Source organism: Zootoca vivipara, chromosome 12 (assembly GCF_965207765.1).
Source record: "Zootoca vivipara chromosome 12, rZooViv2.hap1.1, whole genome shotgun sequence".
Lineage (NCBI taxonomy): Eukaryota > Metazoa > Chordata > Lepidosauria > Squamata > Lacertidae > Zootoca > Zootoca vivipara.
In genome coordinates, this window is record NC_142595.1 from 20,948,857 (window position 1) to 20,961,433 (window position 12,577).

The 12,577-nt window shown below is 45.5% G+C and overlaps 1 non-coding gene across 1 annotated transcript; it reads right to left on the reverse strand.

Moving 5' to 3' along the window:
- Window positions 1-11,633: 11,633 nt before the first annotated feature.
- Window positions 11,634-11,706, reverse strand: TRNAV-AAC (transfer RNA valine (anticodon AAC)). The gene has a single exon. It is a non-coding gene; the product is annotated as a tRNA-Val (tRNA).
- Between the last annotated feature and the right edge of the window lie 871 nt (window positions 11,707-12,577).

A 12,577-nucleotide genomic window follows, 5' to 3' on the forward strand; every position in this document is an offset into this window, starting at 1 on the left:
GACGTATGGCAATCCCACCTTGGGCCAATCACTCAACCTAATCTCCCAAACAGGCTTGTTGTGAGGATAAGATGGGGCCTGGGAGAACTATGTATGCCGTTCCTTGGAGAAAAGGTGGTGTATAAATGTAATAATAAATGAGTGTGGTAAGTAGGATTCCTAAAGGATGAGTGGACATCACATGGTTTCCATGCTTGTCGTTGGTCCTCTCTAACCCTTTTGTGAATTTGGGATCCTCTTCATGTGCTTCTTTGCTTCCAGCATTCCTTTTCACCCTCCCATAACATTCCCTGGTTACCTCTGTCACCAGGAGAGCTAGAAGCTTATGCTTTTTTTTTTAAAGATCCTTAAATTTTGACTAAAAGTTTGCATATATGCTTGGTGGGTAGATGGTATCCAGATTCAGGCTATATGTTGGTATTGACCTTCCCTGATACCTGTTCTTCTGAATTTTTAGGTATTGGGGCTAAGCTCTTAATAGATAGGGCACTGTGCAGAGGTTCAGAGGCATTTATTATTATTATTATTATTATTATTATTATTATTATTATTATTATTATTATTTACTTTTTGTTCCTTCATTTGTTCCAAGGAGGAACCCTGGTACAGACAATAGATTTGGAGGTTCCACTCTGGCACAAACAAAGGCTCCCACCGGGGACACAGGGCAATTCATTTTTTTATATGACTTTGGTTTGTGGGGTCACTCTCTTTGTCTCTGTTAAATATCAGTTGTATCTTCATTAGAAAGGAGGAACGTCTCCGCTCCTGTGAAACGGAAGGCAGTGCAACAGCCATCTTTCTGGGGGTTGGCTTTGCTTTGAAAATGAAGGGGATGGCTGGCTTTGAGTTTTAATTCATTTTCTCTTTTTTTGTTGGGAGACACATACATTCAAGCACTGGAGAAGGTGAGTGCGAAATGGCAAAAGAACAAACAAAAATAGGTAATTGGTGGGGATTTTAGTGATATGCCTTTCAGTGAAGTTTGCCTTTGCTCTTTGCTCATCTTATTTTACAGCCTATTTTACTGTCCAGTTCTTGACAAAGTACATATTGCATGTAATTACATGTGAGAAAAGATGAAAAGTCATTTATGGAGGGAATGATGTTCAACAGAAAAGTGGCTACGGGCTGGTACTTAACCCTTTCCTTGTCCATCACTTTCTCTGCTTCAGTTCCCCCGCACATGCCTCCCCTTCCTCCTTTATGGCGTCCAGATGCAAATTAATCCCTAGATGGATTGAGTGAGCAAGTGTGCAAGTTTTTGTAGGAGAGAGCCAAGTGGCTGGCTGCCCTACAGAAGGGATAGCAGAGAATTCTGTCGAAATGGGAAACGGTCCCTGAAACTGCGTCAGTTTGTGTGTGCATTCACAAGCATCATCGGAAATCAGGGAGGCAAATATGATCAGTATTCGCTGGTGCGATCCCACCGCATCCCAATGTAATGTAATGTAAGCAATCATGTAATTAATTACGTTATTAAATTTGGCCACAGCAAACAGCAATCCAAATAACATTGCTTTTGGAGAACCTGAATTGTAGCAGAATGGAAATAGTGCTGCATGCGACAGGAGGCAAAATGGAAAAGTATGCCTTTTTAGATCCCTTGGAAGTGCATACTGGACTCTGGAGGTCTCCTGCTATGTGTCTCCAAAAGCGTGGAACCAGCCCAGTGCTCTCTAATACCGTACTTTACATTGTCAGATGTGGCTGTGGATGTGCTAGATTGATGTCTTGCATCAGCAATTGATGTTCGCTTTGTCTGAACTAAACTTCAGTTTATTGGCTCTCATTGTATAAATGCATTTTAAAGGTTTTTATGGGTTTGTTTGTTGGCTTTAGTGTTTCCACTGTGTTGTAAGTCTCTTTGTGTCACTTTTGTGAGTAAAGCAACTTAAAATCAGCATCAGCATCCTAGTAGCAAAGGGGACACCTTCCTGTCTCATTTATAGAGCTCTTCCTTCCACTCTGAGTACTGTAAATGATGACTTCAAGTGTTGCAGCTGTTAGGTGGCCTAGCAAGTTCTGGAGGAAGGACAGCAAGCCTGACAGGTTTGGGGAGAAAGGAGATTTGGGAATAGAACAGACTGTTTAGAGTGAATCTGATCTGAGTATGTGTGTGTGTTTCTCACTGTCTGACTCCACTGGGAGGGGACATGAGGAGGGGGGTGGTAGAATACAAGCACAGTATGTCATCAGAATGATTCATTGACCTAGCCCTGGCCAGAGAGTCCAAGGCAGGCCCATACAGAGCTTGTCTGAGGCCCAGGGCGGGAGTCCTCCGTCAGCTGGGAGCCACAAGAGTGTACTCGGCATGACAGCGTAAGTCCGGCAGGCCCCTGGCAGACCCCCCCCCCCAGCCAGCTTAGACCTCCAGGGCCCACAACAGCAGCCCTTTGATCATGTGCATTGTGTGTTTTCCTGGCTACCAAGAGGCCACGTCACATACCTGCAGAGTGGAATGCTATTTTAGCTTATAAAGGCATAGCACTCGAAGCTAGGAACTAGCCATGGAATAGGTGTGATATCAATAAGAGAGAATGTCAGGGACTCTAGGACTTGAATTAAGAACCGTGTGGAATTAGATTGGGACCTAACCTAATGAGGTGTCTGCGCTCAAGCCTTTAACCCTCCTTAGGAACAGGTCTGTGCAATATTAGCCCTTGTGATTGGTGAGCTATTTCTGAACCTGTGTTTAGTGTGGCCACGTGAATAAAAAGGTAAAGGTACCCCTGACCGTTAGGTTCAGTCGCAGACAACTCTGGGGTTGCGGCGCTCATCTCGCTTTACTGGCCGAGGGAGCCGGTGTACAGCTTCCGGGTCATGTGGCCAGCATGACTAAGCCGCTTCTGGTGAACCAGAGCAGCGCACGGAAACACCGTTTACCTTCCCACTGGACATAGCTGCCAAGTTTTCCCTTTTCTCGCGAGGAAGCCTATTCAGCATAAGGGAAAATCCCTGTAAAAAAGGGATAACTTGGCAGCTATGCCACTGGAGCGGTACCTATTTATCTACTTGCACTTTGATGTGCTTTCGAACTGCTAGGTTGGCAAGAACTGGGACCGAGCAACGGGAGTTCACCCCGTCCTGTGGATTCGAACCACCGACCTTCTGATCGGCAAGCCCTAGGCTCAGTGGTTTAGACCACAGCGCCACCTGTGTCCCTGGCCACGTGAATATTGCCCCCCCACCAAAAGGAGCATATTCTGTAAAGTAGGATTGGTGGCTACGCTTTGTGTGTCACTTTAGCTCCCAGCAAGTGATTCCAAGGACCTTGAGCTGGACAAGTCATTCACTCAGCTTAGATTCAGGCACAGCTGCCCAGAGCCAAAACTTGGACCTAACAGTAAGCATCACTGCAGCTGATGTAAAAGAAAAGAAAGAAAGAAGATGTCCTGGCTAAGTTTCTGCCTATCATATGGCACAGGAGTGAGCTTCTAAGTGGAAATGAGCTAGCCATCCTTACATTAACTCTGCCCAGTTGAAAAATATAACTGTGGGAGGAGCAAATAAATGTGTGCAAAGCCTACTTTTAATGGGTCTCATTACACTGCCATTCTAAGGGGAAAGCTGATCTCCTTATCTGAGTTGTAAAAAAGAAAAACCACATCAGGCACTGCTAATGGTTTCTTCGAAGAATTAGAAAGTGGCTTACAAGCCTCATTTTTAAGGCCTCATAACCTACTGGAGGTGTAATTTTCGGAGAGCTAATCCTACTCTGGTGGTGTCATTCTCGCCCCAGGTGGTTGTGACGTTGCTTCAGTTGGCTCATTCACAAATTCTGCTCCCTTTGATCCCGCTCATGAAACAAACCTGTTTTGCTATTTATTTTTAGGAGGGCAAGGCCCCATGTTTCCCTTTGCATCTTACATACATAAATATGTAAAAGGACAATGCACCCAGGCAAACCAGGGTGGATGTGCAGAAGATTTGTTTTAAATATCTCTGTATCATACCCTCCAAACTCTTAAGATGGGAGAACATGGGTACATTATTTTTTTGTGTTCAGTGAACTATCGGTACATTGTGTGTGTGTGTGTGTGTGTGTGTGTGTGTGTGTGTGTGTGTGTGTGTTCAGTCAGAAAAAAGCCAGCCACATCCCTGTGGCCAGTAGCCAGCTCTGTTAAAAAGCTGTTGCTTTAATACAGGAAGGGGATTTTTTCTGTCAAGGGGCACAGTCCTTAAGGAGGAATGGCGGTGGTGGTGGTGGCTGCATGCCAACAGTGGGTGGGAATATTCTCTATCTGCCCCCCCATACATCTTCATTCTCTCTCTCTCTCTCTCTCTTCCCACCCCCTTCTCCCTGCTCTCTTTCTGCCATCCCCATACTCTTTCCCTCTCTTTCTCACTTCCTGTGTCTGCGTTAGTGAGTTTAATGGAAGAGGCCATGGGTCTGGTTGCGCACACACAGCTACTGGCACAACAGAAGACAGTTATCAAATACCAATGGAGGACGATAGGAAGTGTTACCTGGGAGAAAAGTACAAATTTACACTGGAGAGTCAGTCACCTGTGCCAAATCTGCCAGCCTGGCCGAAGACATTTTGGAAAATACAAACGGCACCCTCTCTCCCACCAGTTAACCTGTGGGACAATCCACCGTGAAATTCTCCTGCACAAGCCTCATTAAAATAAAAGAGAGCTATGGCTCTACAATTGTGTGGCATCTGTTGATTTCGGTGGGGCTTCTGTAGAAGTTGCAGTTGACTTGTGTCCCAAAGGTCAGATCTCTCACTCTGCTACCTTCAAATATCTCTTAACCTTTTCTGATGAAATATAATCACATTTGCACCTTGAGTCATGTGTGCACAGAGCAGTCCTTGTTGATCCTACTTTCTTCCGCTTTTGCCAGCTAGATAAGTGACAGACCAGAACAGACTGCAGGGCTTGGGCATACTAAACGTGCCCCTCTCAAAAGTCAAGTTCAGGAGTGGCCTTACATGACGCATTTTTGGACATGAAGGCTTTGTTTGCAAAATATTGTGTGACTGTTTCATGCTAGTGCACTGAAATAATGTCCCACAAAAGATGAAACTTCGGGCATGTGCTAGCTAGAAACTCACGTTTCTGTTAAACAATCACATTTTTTTTATTTCTCTTCAAATCATAGAATTTTCCCCTCAATAGGTTCTAAATTTGGTCAAACAGGTTCTCCCCTCCCTAGATGACAATACATGCTTTCTGATTAAGATGGGGAGGGAAAGGAAGCGGGTATAATTAAAAATCAGACATGAATTATTCAGGGCTGTCAACTACGTTTAAAAAATGTTAGGAGAGGCTGGGTTTTTCTTAAAGGTCAGATCCCAGAGCCTTTTTGGAGCCTCAGCGATTATAAATGCTTATATAATTTTAGCAGAGATGAACTGGCAAAAGCCATAATAAAACAGAGCAGGACGGAATGGGAAAGCACACAAACCAACTCTGAAGTTATTAAAGAATACAAAATCATATGTAGGCTTCAGTTAAAGACCATGGCAGCTTAACAACAAGGGCAAATGAGGAGGGATGTTTGCTACATTGGCAACCCCTGGTATAAGCCTTTTTTATTTTTAATGTCCTTGATGATTAAAATGCCACCTGTGTCACAAATTCACTGTGTGACCTTAGGCAAGACACCATCCTCCCCAATCCAATCTGCAACATAGGTCTAAAAATAATAATACCTTACAGAGTTGTAAGGATTACTGAGACAATAAGTGTGAAGTGATATGAATGTTAGATAAACACTCGATGTTATTATTGAAGCTTAGCTTACATTTACCTGTTACCTCACTTTGTCTTCACAGCAGTCTGGATGGCTGGGTGTTGTGGCTTTTTTTTGAGAATGAAGATAAGGCTGGCAGAGTTGGGCACAGACAAATGGAAGATAACTAAAGAGAATGTTCACCTGCCCAATGGTTTGGCTTCCTATGGCGATGCTCTTGCACAGCTTCTATTTATTTAAAAGAAACCTGTGCAGAAAGGGTGTGTGTATATGTGTGTGTGTGTGTGTGTGTGTGTGTGTGTGTGTGTGTGTGTGTGTAACCACATGTTCATGTGCTAGAAATATATTTTCCTCCTCAGGCACCAAAACTGCTTTGACTTAAGTCTTAGACTACCTTTAAAGCACAGCTGTTCCTTCAAAGAATTCTGGGCGCTGTAGTTTGTTAAGGGCTGCTGAGAATTGTAACTCCGTGAGGGATAAACTACAATGCCCAGAATTATTTGAGAAAAAGAATGTGCTTCAAATGTACTGTGGCTTAAATGTATACGCAGCCTCAGCGGGGTTCTCTAGGCCCCCAAACCAACCTGGCTGTTGTAGCATGCTCATAACAGGCAATTGAACCAAATGGCGAGAGTCAGACCCTTTTAGCTTCTGTCGAGCCTTTGCTGGTCAACCTCCATGTCTACCTCCTGCATGGAGCCCCTTCACAATACATCCAGGCTGCAGGGCAAACACACACACATGGAGTTCCATGGCTGACCTGCTTCCCTGACAAACAACAATTTGTTTTATGACAGAAGAGGAAATTGCCGTCAGTTTCACAAGAGCCAGCTCGAGTTTGTTTGATGTGCTCTGCCCTGCGGGAAAAGGAGATCTCCCTCTCCCTCTCCCTCTCTCTTTCCCTCCCTTTCCTTCTTCTCTGCCCCCTTTTTTCCTAATTACTATTTGAGAAGCAGCTGCATGGAAGCAGTCCTGGGAGAGGAGGAGCAGCAGCTGAAGAAGGGGAAGCAAGCCAGACTGGCACCCATGATCACTGAGAAGTTTCACTTACAGACCTTGAACTATTTCCAAGCAGGCGGCAAAAGGAGTTGTGGTGGCTCCGGCTGGCAGTGTGTGTGTTGAGGAAGAGTTAGATTTCAAGAGCAAACCTGACTCCATCAACTGCTTTGTGAGGCAGATCTGTTCTCTTTAGGGATGATCTGCTTCCTCATTGTTTTGGCTGCTGCTGGTTTTTAAGCTTACCAGTTTTGCTGATGGCCTTTCTTGTCAGTGTTCGCAAGAAACACTCCCAGGGAATATCCTGCTGTCAGCCTTGCCATCTGAACTCTTAAGTGGGGTAAATGCTGGCAGTTTGGCAGTTAAAATGCTCAAGCTGAGCTTACAAGTTCAAATTCTTATGTGCATACATCTTTTCTTCTTTGGTTTGTTGCTGTGCTTCATTGGTCCAAAGTCCTCCAAGTCATAACACATGGGCCTCTCCTGTTCCTGGGTCCTGTGGTGGGTTTCCCCCAAGCTTCTTCCCCTCAGATTCTTGATTCCTTTACTCTATGTCTCATCTACCTGCTTTTCAGCCTATTACCCAACACAGTTTCTTCCTTCGCCTGTGATGTAATGACAGGAAGCCTTCCACCTGCCCACTTTACATTCATCCTCTTTGCTTGCTTAGCACTACTTTTACAGTGATGCCTCGGTTTACAAACACAATTGGTTCCGGAAGAAGTCTGTACTTAACCTGAAGCGTACTTAACCTGAAGCGAACTTTCCCATTGAAAGTAATGGAAAGTGGATTAATCCATTCCAGACGGGTCCGCGGAGCACTTAAACTGAAAACACTCAAACCGAGGTGTACTTAAACCGAGGTATGACTGTACTGTCCTCCCCACCCCCACCCCCACGGCATAGAGCTGCTTTTGTCTCTAGGTCATGAAGTCCCCCCCCCCCGCCCCTGCTCTGCATCCACCTTAAAGCCTTCCAGTCATCTTGATGGAACTGCAGTGTTTGTCAGTGTTCCGTTAATATAGCTAACCATTTCCCGCTGGGTGGTTTGGCTGTTCAGGATCATTCCAAAACAGCCACTGCAGCCAATGATAGGATGTGAGGCCTCAACAGTGACATGCATACAGGGTTGTTTTAAATTTATTTTGAATAGATGGGTGGTTAAGGTACATTGCCTTTTGTTCTAGGCACTGGAATCCATTGTCTTCCACTGCTCTTAGCTCAGTGACCCTTTAGTCAGACGAAATATATTTAAAAAATAAATAAATTGTCCAGTAGCACCTCCATGCACACGAAAGCTTACACCAAGAACAAACTTAGTTGGTCTCTAAGGTGCTACTCTCTCTCTCTCTCTCTCTCTCTCTATATATATATATACAGTACTGTATATCGACTGCGTCAGAACAACACGGCTACCTACCTGTCCCTTTAGTCAGAGTGGTGCTGTAGATAAGGTATCAGGTTAAAATATATGAGACCCTGATTTAAATCCCTGCTGAGTCATGAAACCCACCGTACTGCTTAACCAAGTCTATCTCATAGCATTTTTGGGAGGGTAAACAAGAAGGATATCCAGATTTTGAAGACCAAAGAAACAGGGCAAAGGGTGGATCTAAATGAACAAACACATATGTTATATTTCATCCCATTAACAAAGTGGCCAATCCGGGACTCCTAGAGTTTAATCTTTTCAAGCCTTGGCTGTATACATATTACCAGCTTTAAAACACAGGATATTATTTTTCTCAATTCAAATCGAAGCTGGTTTTAGGAGAAATGCATCTGAACCCAGTATATCATAAAAACAACAACAGGATGGACTGTGGCTAATGTTGCTTCCCAAACTAACAGCGGGAGTGCATTGGATGCAGAGTGTAAACAGGAGTGCCCTATATACACAGCCTCTATGCTCTGCTGGAGCAACTTACTGTGACAGTATATTTCTGCAATGCATTGGCATGAGCTGAATAACAGAGGCTGAAATCTGTGTTCTTGTGGTTGGATAATCTTGCTTCTGCAGTAGGTGGTATTAGGAACTAGATTGAATACATTTACTTGTGACCTATATCTCAGGGTGGAAGTACATGTTACACAAGAAACATGGTGTTCCCAGCCATGTGTTCTCCTTGTAACCAGAGGTGCTGCTGTCAGATTTGAAGCGCAGGAGATCGTAATGACAGTGGCAATAGCCATGCCCCCAAGGAGATTCAAATATACACATCTACAGTACACAGCAGAATACCTGTTTTATTAGGATCAGCTGATGGTCAAAGAACAGCGAGCATGTTGGGGAAACCTGGGTTCAGATCTCCTGATCAGCCATGCAATTCACAGGGTGACTTCAGGCCAGTCACTTCCCGAGCCTAACCTATCTGTCAAAGGGATCGTGAGCCAGACCAGACCTGTCCTCTACCCCCACCCCAAGCTTACAATGCTGCCATAAACCGGCTTCGGCAGATGTTGTCATCACTCCTTGCTATGAAAAAAAGCCCCAGAGCTTTGCTCTCCCAGTCTTCCTGCCCGGCTTCTAACATAAAGAAGATGTTTGCAGGGGAGCAGCCGCAAGCCCCTGATATGGGGTGCCTAATGGTTTGGCAGCCCACTGCTTCTGTCCTGCAGATTTTCTCCTGCTTGGTCAGTTTCTCTTTGATGCCTCATCAATGGTAGTAGGTGAGAACAGGGTGATGCTAAAGAGGATATGATGCTGGAGTGGTGTGGGAGAGCTGTTTAAGTCAGAGGGAGGACTTAGAGACCATCCACAAAGTATTATTATTATTTTTTAAAGAATCAATGCATTACTGTACACTCTTCTGCTGGCACACACTCGTTTCCTTTCGGAGGAAAAGCTACCTCTCCTTCCTTTTGGAGAAGCAGTAGGACTTTTAGAGAAGCGGTGGTGTTACTGTGGGTGCATGGTTTGGGGGGGGGCAGATGTCCAGGGTGCCACTCATCAGAATGAGTCCTAAAAATGCAGCAGGGCTGTCTGGCTGCATTTGGAAGCAGGTACATAGCTATGAATGTCCCCCCTTGGCACACGGACATGGCCACTCCCCCCCTGATCTCTTTAATGGGATACCCCAGCGTTTGGAGGGGCAGGCAGAGACTACAACCTCCCCTCCATTCACAAAAAAAGGATTGCCCCAATGCCTGACCAGTTGTGACAATTGCTATGATGTAGGCAAAACCGCTGGGTCAGTGCCAATTTAGCCCGGTGGGCAAATTCCTACCCAGCCCCCTTAAAGAACGGCGACCACCGTAGCCGCAGAAAAGTCATTGACTATAAGCTTAAACCGAGGGTGGGTGGGCAGGGGAAGAACCTGGTGAAGGAACAAACAGGTAGTGCCCCGAGTGTGGGCTCCTTAAATGGGCAAGGGGTGGATCCGAGGGAAGCCTGCCTGCTCCATCAGCTCCACCCCCTGGCACAGTCCAAGTCCCCAGCCTGCACCCCCATGAGCCAAAGCTGGGTGCAGCCCAGGATCCAGTTCCTATCAGGAAGGGCACCACTGTTCCAGTTCCCTCGTCAGGGCCCCGGTGAAGCCTTTGCCATCCTGCAATACCGTGGCACCAAAAGGGGTGAGTGGGCTTGCAGTAATCTCACCTACAGGTTACCAGAGCATAGACAACAGAAGTTAGGCTATCCCTGTCCAGATAGTGATAATTTAACCATCAATTAAAGCATTGCCTGGTTTATTTGCTGATTAAGTTTATTAAAGCTTGTAGCCTGAACACCTTTTGTCAAGGGTTATTGGCTCCGTTTCACCTTTGCACACTGTGTGGCAGTGCAGAAGGGCCAAATGGAAGCATCTCTCAGTTTCTACACTGTATTTTGTGACGTGGCCTTTCTGCCTTGCTGGGTGAAGCATACAGGGCTATGTTAAGATCCCTGAAACGGGTCCTTTGTTTGGAGAGAGAAATTGCTATGGCAACAAAACCCTTTGCAGAACCATCTCATTCTGGAATCCCTTTGACCTTGACCTGAACTCATTGCCATTTTTGCTCTGTCACACAAGCGTGCCCTGCTCCAAAAGGAACAAGGCATGAGCAAACCAGCTCGTCTCCGCAGCCATCTCTTTTACACTGCTCCACCCTGTTCTGTGGGTGAGGAACTCCATAAATGAGTGATTTATAGATGGGCTTGGCTTAACTAAAATATACACACATACAAGCAATTAATTGAGCCCTGCTTGGTATCTAACAGCTAGACACCCATATTTGAGCTAGTAGTGCGTGGCCTCACAGTTGAATTTCAGTCCGCAAGCTGTGCATTTTCCACACTAAAATAATTAAAATTCTGAATCAAGGGGATCTATGTCTAGTACAGTGGTACCTCAAGTTACAAACACCTCAGGTTACAAACTCCGCTAACCTGGAAGAGTTACCTCGAGTTGAGAACTTTGCCCCAGGATGAGAACGGAAATTGTGTGCCGGCGGCGCAGCAGCAGCAAGAGGCCCCATTAGCAAAAGCACACCTCTAGTTAAGAATAGTTTCAGGTTAAGAACAGACCTCCAGAACAAATTAAGTTTGTAACCAGAGGTACCACTGTACCAAGGAATGCTAAGCTTGGCTATCTTTCTGAGATGGGCATAATTTCTCTTATTTTATTTACTAAAAAGGTAAAGGGGCCCCTGACCATCAGGTCCAGTCGTGTCCGTTTGTCCACAGACAGCTTCCGGGTCATGTGGCCAGCATGACAAAGTTGCTTCTGGAGAACCAGAGCAGCACACGGAAACGCCGTTTACCTTCCCGCCGGAGCGGTCCCTATTTATCTACTTGCACTTTGATGTGCTTTCGAACTGCTAGGTGGGCAGGAGCTGGGACCGAGCAACGGGAGCTCACCCCGTTGCAGGGATTTGAACCGCCGACCTTCTGATCAGCAAGCCCTAGACTCTGTGGTTTAACCCACAGCGCCACCTGGCTCCCTAAAACTTTTTCTGTTTCCGCCCGGTTTCGAACCGGGGACTTTTCGCGTGTTAGGCGAACGTGATAACCACTACACTACGAAAACTTGCATGTTTTATTTACTAATTTATAGCAAATAGTTACAAACTGCCGACTCAAACAAAATATCAAGGCAGTGTGCAGCAATGTATACAAACAGAATAAGACATTGTTGTTATTCTGGGTTATATATGGGAGCACCAGGGTTTTTTGTTTTGTTTTTTCTCAGCCAAAACTCACTGGAACTCAGTTCCGGCACCTCTCAGGTAGGCATCATTGCCATTCTAAGAGAACAAGGGAGCCATTGATGGTGAGTTCCGGCACATCTTTTTTCTAGAAAAATAGCACTGGGGAGCACCATAATCTTGTCCATGCTTAGGATCCCCACAGGTTTTTAATCCACCCTTGCTGGTTGGCCACTGTGAGAGATCTAGGGCTGGGCAAGAGGGGTCTTTGGCCTGATCCAGCTGCAGAGCTCTCAGAGGAACATAGGAAGCTGCCTTATACTGATGAATCAGGCCATATTGATCCACTTAGTTTGGTATTGTCATAGAATCATAGAATTGTAGAGCTGGAAAGTACCCCCGAGGGTCATCCAGTCCAACCCCCTGCAAGGCAGGAATTTCAGCTAAAGCTTCCACGACAGATGGCCATCCAACTCTGAATGGCAGCTTTTCTTGCAGGGGTGGGACGGGGAAGGGGGAGGAATCACACAACTGAATAGGCCTATGGCATGGCATAAAGTTATTCAAGAGACAAATGAAAGTTAGCTGTGAGAGCAGTGCTTTTTTTTCTGTGGGGACGCAGGGGAAACGCATACCCCTTATCATTTTGTGAATCTCAGTTTGGCCTTATTGAGGGGCAGTATTTCAATATGAATAGGAAAAAGAGAGTACCCCTAAACATTTTTTTAGGGGGGAAAAGCACTGGCCGGGAGG